The sequence below is a fragment of the Trichosurus vulpecula genome, chromosome 3 (genome assembly GCF_011100635.1).
Source record: "Trichosurus vulpecula isolate mTriVul1 chromosome 3, mTriVul1.pri, whole genome shotgun sequence".
Lineage (NCBI taxonomy): Eukaryota > Metazoa > Chordata > Mammalia > Diprotodontia > Phalangeridae > Trichosurus > Trichosurus vulpecula.
Window position 1 is genome coordinate 256,463,382 of NC_050575.1, and position 8,026 is coordinate 256,471,407.

Below are 8,026 nucleotides of genomic sequence, written 5' to 3' on the forward strand. Positions count from 1 at the left end.
TCTGAAACTACATTACTTTTTTCCTACTTTAACTATGAGTCTCTATGTACTCTCTGGTTCTTCAAAATTTTTCGTATCCTTCCATACCAAGACTTTCTTTACTCTTTCACCAGTTAGAAACTTTCATTCTTCGTCTCTACATTGTAACACTTTTGTATGATTATCTATACATTTTGTAATGTAATTATTCGTGTAGCTATATACATTTCAAGAACACTGCAAAACCCCATAAATGGGATCTAATTATTCAAAAGAATTTGTCCTAACTCTTCCAGGAAAGACAAAGGAAACAGACAAAGAAATTGCTATGTTGCAGACTTACTCAGTTGGATGAACATCTCACAGATCTATAAGTACATATATCTTAGATGGACCATTATATATCTGTAAGTAGATATATCTTAGATGGACCATTAACAGAATTGAATGAGAAGGGAGTTAACTGTCCTGTTTTGGAAATTGGGTAGTCCTTTTAATGATCCTGTGTTTTTCCCTGAAATGAAGGCCCATCTTTTCAATGCCAACTTTCTTTTATTACATGTTGTGTTTGATTGATTGTACACCTAAATCCTTTAAAACTTGAAATAGAGAATCACCCAAAGGGAAATGTAAAGGTACATGTTGGTTTGACCAGATTACATCACGAAATGAAGAATTGTCCAAAGGCCTTCTAATCTGTCTTTCTGCAGAGAGCAAGTCTCTCCCTACTTCAACCCATCATTTTCTTAGACTCCAAAGTGATTTTTCTTAGGCATTAATCTGACCCTATTCCCCTCTGCTTAAAGAGGTCCTGTAGTACCCTATTACCTCAAGGCTCAAATATAAACTCCATTTTGTATTTACAATTATTGATCTCGTGTTCCTATTCCTATTCTTCTAGTCTTTTTTTTCCACTTTACCCACCCCCACACACATACACTCACTCACTCACTCAACCCTTCTAGCTACAATGGCTTACTTGTACTTTCTCTTATTCTATATTCCATTTCCAACCTGGTGTATTGGCACTGGCTGCCCCCCTACCATATGTCTCTGCCTCTTGGCTTTTTTCAATATCCAGTTTTATTCCCATCTTGCACTGCAGTGTTTTTGCAGGTTCCTTAGTTACAAATATTTTCCCTTTTGAGGTTATCTCCCATCTATTCTGTAATTATGTAAATAGTTACTGACATGTTATTTTCCTTATTAAAATATATACTCTTTGAAGGCAAGGACTACTTTTTGCCTTCATTTAACTCCTTAGCACTTAGCATACTTTTTATACATAGGAAGTATTTAAATGCTTTTAGACTAACTATGAAATAAATGTATGAAAGTGAAAAAAGAAAAACAGTGCGTCAGTCACATGGTGAGAAGGAGGAATAACTGAAGTACCATAGATGTGCTTTAATGGTATCTACACAATGTCAGATAAGATGAGGAAGACTCTGAAGCACAATGGACTAGTATGGCAGATACACACTACTGTCTGTCATAGGTAGGTATGGATGTGTTATGGCTGTACTTTGGGAAAGTACCCACAAATCAATGACAGTAGATCCATTGAAGTGTGCATATACGACACGTAAAAATTTTCTCTATTAAATTGTAATTTTCAAATGGGAGCAAACTTGTATTACACAAACTCTCAATATCCTCCAGCACCCAATGTAGTATGCTGCATGGAACAGGTACAAAATAAATTTTGAATTGAATTTCCAGGTAAATTTTGTTTTAGTTTATCCAAAATAGTAAAATAGAAATTTATTTTGAGTATGCCTCATATATTATCATACATTCTAAATGTGTGAAACATTATGAAATATGATATATAATGAGAGTGCTAAGGAAAAACCACCTTAAAATAAATATTTCCAAATAATGTTTCATAATACACTTTCTCTTATCTCACTTTTTTAATGCTTCAGCAAATATAGCTATTATCAATTGTGGGTGTATTTTCCATTACAATTATTCAATTTCACTATATGTGTGTGTGTGTGCTTACAAACGTACATACATACATAGAAACACATGGATATGAGCACTAATATTAGTGTAGTTAGAAGGCTAATTTTGGAGTCTGGAAAACCTGAGTACATGACACCAACACACATACACACACACACCCCCGGCCTGTTTCTCTATCTCTGCCTCTAAATGTATGTCTCTTCTTACATACACATACACACATGCAATACACATATGCATTAGACACAAATATGCCCAGATATATGAATGTGTACACACAATTCTTTGCACACATACATTTATGCACATATAAACATGCAACAATAAATAATAGAGTAGATAAAATAAGTTTATTTTATTTTATTATTTATCTTAAACATAAATTATATATGCATATATAATTTAGTATTGTATTTTTGTACAAAAAACAATCCTTGAGATATCCATTGATCATTAAGTAGCTATTAATAAGTGTTTGGAAGATAGTGAAGAAACAGGAGACAAGCCTTTGACCTCCACCCCAAGTCCTTAATATAGTAAGGATAAATCAAAGGCAAATATCTCACTCTTGGAAAAGACAAAAGTCAGAGAAATGGAGAATTGAAAGAATCCCCAATTGCCATAGTCTGACTTGTACCAGAAAAGAAATCCCCAGTATAATACACTTGACAAGTGGTTAGCCTATGTCTACTGGCATACCTATACTAAGATGGTAGAACTGACTGCCTATCCAGTCAGTCTATTCCACTTTTGAAAAGTTCTACTTGTTGGAAAGATTGAATCAAAATTAGCCTCTTTTCTGTTTCCATCCATTTCTCCTCTATAGCCAAGCAAAACAAATCTAATCTATCTTCCGCATGAGAACCTCTAAAATACTTGGATAGAGATACTAATCCTCACCTGCCTCCCCCCAAAGTTTCTTTTTCTCCAACTTAAACATTCCCAGTTCCTATAACTAGGAGATATGTAGATGGCACACTGGATAGACAGCTGGAGTTGGACTCAGGAAATCCTGAGTTTGAATTTAGTCACAGATATTTATAAGCAGTATGACCTTAGGCAAGTAATTTAATTTCTCTATTTCTCAGTTTCCTCAAATATGGTTGCCCTTCCCTGTATATTCCTCAGCTTATCAATGTTTTTTTTTTATTCCTTATAGAAAGAGCAAACAAACCAAAACCAAAATGAAAACTTTGTTGTTCTTACAAGTTCAATTTCAGCTCATTTTGAGCATTAGAATTCCTGATGTTATTTTTTTATAATTGTTTTCATGTAGTCTGATAATTTTTAAATTGTATCTCTTGGATCTATTTTTCAGGTCAACTGTTTTTTCCAATGAGATATTTCATATTGTCTTCTACTTTTTTAATTCTTTTGGTTTTGTTTTATTATTTCTTGATTTCTCATAGGCATTAGCTTCCACATGCTCAATTCTAATTTTTAAGGAATTATTTTCTTTCATGAGATTTTTGACCTCCTTTTCCATTTGGTCACTTCTGCTTTTTAAGGCATTCTTCTCCTCATTGGCTTTTTGGACATCTTTTACCATTTGGCCTAGCCTGTTTTTTCAGATGTTGTTTTCTTCAGTTTTTTCTCTGTCTCCTTTATCAAGCTGTTGACTTGTTTTTTCATGATTTTCTTGCATCACTCGCTTTTCTCTTCCCAATTTTTCCTCTACCTCTCTTACTTGATTTTCAAACTCCTTTTTGAGCTCTTCCATAGTCTGAGATCAATTCATAGTTTTCTTGGAGGCTTTGGACATAAGATCTTTGACTTTGTTGTCTTCTGAGTATGTGTTTTGATCTTCCTTGTCACTACAGTTACTTAGTTTAGTCAGAGTATTTTCCATTGTTTGCTCATTTTTGCAGTGTATTACTTGATTTTTAACCTTTTGTTAAAGTAGGGCTGTGTTTCCAAGGTGGAGGGTGCACTGTCCCAACTTTTGGGGTTTTGTGCAGCTGTTTTCAGAGACACTTCTATGGACCTCTAAGTTTTCAGTTCTTTCAAGGTGCTATGATCTAAACAAAGGTGATTACCACTCTCCTGGTCTGGGCTCTGGCCTGTGAGGGACCACAAGCACTCTTTTCTGCCTTGGTGCTATGAAGAGCGTCCCCTCCACTGTGTCTGCAAGCTCTGGTGTGTTAGTGTTCCTCCTCAACCTGGGACTGCTACCCAGGACTGCAACCCACATCTGAGTATGGACAAAGCAACAGAGTCCTGCCTCGTTGCTAGCAAAAAGACTCCTTTAATCTCCTGACCAGTTGTTCAATCCCCTTACCATCTGTGGGCTGAAACCTCCAGAAACATTTTTAACACATCTTTTCCATGCTTCTATGCCTACCTTCTGTTACCTAACCTTGCATCCAAATCATTTACATCTTTTTTGGCAAGTTCCTTATCTCTTCACAGAAATCCCATTTTTTCTCTTTATTATAATTTTTCCCTTTATTTCTTCAAAATTTCATTCCTAATCCTCCCATGTTTCCTGATCTGACTTCTCCTACATCATTTAATTTCAAGGAATCATAACAATTTTTCCTCTGAAATCATTAAAAATCACTTTTCCCCCAATTTTAGATGAATGTCAGACTATAGCCCAGATTTCCTCTTCTCTCTCACAAAATCTAGGAGAAAGCGTTCATTTCTGCTTCAAAGTTCTATTTGTTTTCACCCAACAAACAGTCTCTCTCTATATTACTTAGTAGGTGCAGAAAAAAATTGCAAATTTTTTCTTATTTCTGGATTTACAGAATTGAAATCACTAAGACAAGTCAAAAAATTACCTGTTTGTAGTATAAACAGCTCTCCAAGAAATGTCAGAACAAATAAAGTCCTCCATTGCTACTATAGAGTGACTATGTGTCAGGTTTGTGGTCTATTTCCTAAAACTCTTCATCTATTTCCTCTTTCTGTCCAGGTAGTCAATCCTCCAATGCAGGTGTATTCTGGCAAATGTTTAATGACCTTTATTGAGGCTGGATAACTTCAGGATACATTCATATGTTTAATTTTCATTATTATTGTGCTCTTAGATTTGACCATGAACAAAACAAATCAAGCCCTAATTTGTAGCATTTGTCAAAATCTGAGGTATAAATGCTCCCATTGAAAATTTAATAACTGCTACTGATTAGGTTAGAACTGGTTCTAGAAAACCCATGCTTTAAAGATAAAAATCATTTATGTTTTTCCCTCTGCTTAACTTCATTTGAATATTCCCCTCTTTTTTTCTAGACTTACTCACTTGTATAAACCTGTTACCTACAAAACGTTTTTCTACTTCTTGTTCAATGCTTTATCTTTTCTCCCATTCCTTTTCCTATCTCAGGCCCTGTATCAGTCAGGCAAGATTCATGACCTCAAAGATGATCATGAACATGCCTGTATGGTTCAGGATGGCAAAGTATGAAAATCTCTCTAGGTAGAATGTATAGGAAGTATAACATTTATTTGGACACCAGAGGATCAAATCCCAAGACCAATAATGCCAATTCCACATAGCAGTGTTTGTAGTCCAAAACCAGTAAGCCCATCTCAAAGTAGCCACAGTGAAATTATAATACAGTATTATAGCAAGGAACCAAGTCATCCTGTAACTTACCTCCCTGCTGGGGCCTCCCTGTAAACACTAATGAATCCTAACTCTCTGCTTACCTGCATTCTCTCCCCACTCAGTTCTCTCATCTCTGAAGTTCCCTGGTTTCCACTCCACTCTCTTCTCCCCACTCTTTCTGCAGCTCTGTCATCTCAAAGTTTTTACTTCTCCTTGTGCTGGATTCTGAATTCTTCAGTTCTCAATGGCTACCTCCTGGTTGTATATACTCTCTTTAGGGCCCAATGAGCATAACAGTGTGGACCTGAGGCTTAGTGCCAAGTAAGTAAAGGGAGTAGGACTGCCCACAACAAAGCTCTAATCAAGCTTCCCTTAATTGGCCCCACCTGAGGTCTATTGAATGGGTGGGAAAGCTCTTTAATCACTGATTGACATCACAGGCCCTCTCACAGAATTGTTTTTTTTTTAAATTCAAGGTTCTCTTTCCTTTCCTTTTCTGCACTGCAATTGCAGTCACGAGTATGCTCAGGTTTCAGAAGAGGCTTGCCTCTAGGGTCCTTTGATGTGGAAAGAAGAAGGTATGGCTTGACCAAAGTGAGACCAATGAAATTGCCCAATGCCAATTCCTGTCAGCAGATCTGGAAACTTATTAAAGATGGGCTGATCACCCAAAAGCCTGTTACTGTGCACTCTTATGCCAGATGCCGGAAAAATACTCTAGCTCGACAGAAGGGCAGGCACATGGGTATTGGTAAGAGAAAGGGTACTGCCAATGCTCGTATGCCTGAGAAGGAGACATGGATGAGGGAAAAGAGTATTCTGCACAGTCTTCTTCGAAGATATTGTGAATTCAAACAGATTGACCAACAAATGTGTTCAAGAATAAGGAGATCCTCATTGAGCACATTCACAAACTGAAGGTAGACAAGGTCCAGAGGAAGCTATTGTCTGAAAAGTCTGAAGCTTGCTGGTCCAAGACTAAGGAAGCATGAAAGAGTCAGGAAGAGAGTCTACAGGCTAAGAAAGAGAAGATCATCAAGACTTTGTCCATGGAGGAGGAGACTAAGAAATGATCTTCCCCTCTTTCTTTACCCTTCTATTTGTCTTATACAATAAAACTTAACAACTGTCAAAAAATTCAAACAGTTAATCTGGTTTCTAACCCCACAGAAAATTACTAGTTAGAAGAACATAAAAAATACATTTGCTTACTAGATAAGATTTTGAGAGTGCATAGTTAATCTTACATTATTTTATATGTGAGGAAACTGAGGCATAGAAAAGTAAAGAATTTGGGCCAGATCAGATGGTATCTAATAGAGCTAGGATTGAATTCTTATTTTTTGACTCCAGGTGAAGTGGTGTTTTAGAAGATTTATATCAAGAGCTACTTGATGGATTCTCAGTAACAAGAGAAGAAATGACATCTTTATGGCAAGATAATGAAAAGAATAAGCCATGAGTATTCACAAAATTTGAGGTCACTTAGTGTCTGAGCAATCAGTCTTACATCCCTAAGAAGTCCCTGTGCCAATATGCCTAGAGTCCCAGTATAATATTATTAATGTGTATTCAAAAATAATGGGCATGAGTCACCAAAAATGGCTAAAATATGCCACCCATCTCCTGTTTTAAAGGGACAGGGAAGAGTGGCAAATGTTCTGAATGATGTGTGTGTGTGTGTGTAGAAGAAGAGTTATATCTATGTTTACAGTTTAGTACTATGAAATACCAATTGACGCTGATTGTAGAGGGATCCCTGAGTCAGCAAAGCAGGGAGAAATTTGCAAGAAAACTAGAAGGAAAAGAGAAAAGTAAAGAAATATGACACCATCAGAGAGCAGTATTCATGATTCCCTATGAAGAATGCTATACCAAAAAGTTCCATACCTCCTAACACTTCAAGGCTGACCAAAGTATATAGGCCAGTTCCAATATCTATGATAGAGACAGGTGGGTAGAAAAGACATTGATCAGGAGGCCTGAAAGCAGTAGGAATTGAAGCAGCTCATGAACTCAACTTGAGGCACCCATTACTATTTATCTTGGTCTCAGACAAGTTACCCAGTGTTGTTACTATAGGTGCTTATCCAACACTCCTCTAGAAGCAGTCATTTTGAGAATGGTTTTAGAAACACTTTGTTTGATTTTATGCTTTGTTTTGTACCTGGCTTTTTAGTTGCTTACGACCAACTGAAGGCCACAATTTAAGTTGCCCTTTCTGCAATTTCTTTAACCAGACCAGCAAACAGGAAGAATCAGTCCAGAGTAGAGAGAATTTCCTTGGGAATTAAAAGGTCAAGTAGTCAACAAAGGATATAATCAACAGAGAGTGGTCCTAAACCTATTCCCAAAATAATTACTTCTAGAGGAGTGCTGTATGAGCATCTATAGCAACAAGTACATCAACAGCATTGGGAGGAGGAAAGGAAAGAAAAGATTTATCTGAAAGAAACCACCTACTGAATTTCTTGCATCACCTCAGTATGACTCCATTTCCCTTATTTCTCAACTATATCTGTA

General features: G+C 36.5%; 1 pseudogene; it reads left to right on the forward strand.

Annotated features, from left to right (window-relative positions):
* Positions 1–6,024: 6,024 nt before the first annotated feature.
* Positions 6,025–6,576, forward strand: LOC118844288 (annotated as a pseudogene).
* Positions 6,577–8,026: the final 1,450 nt, after the last annotated feature.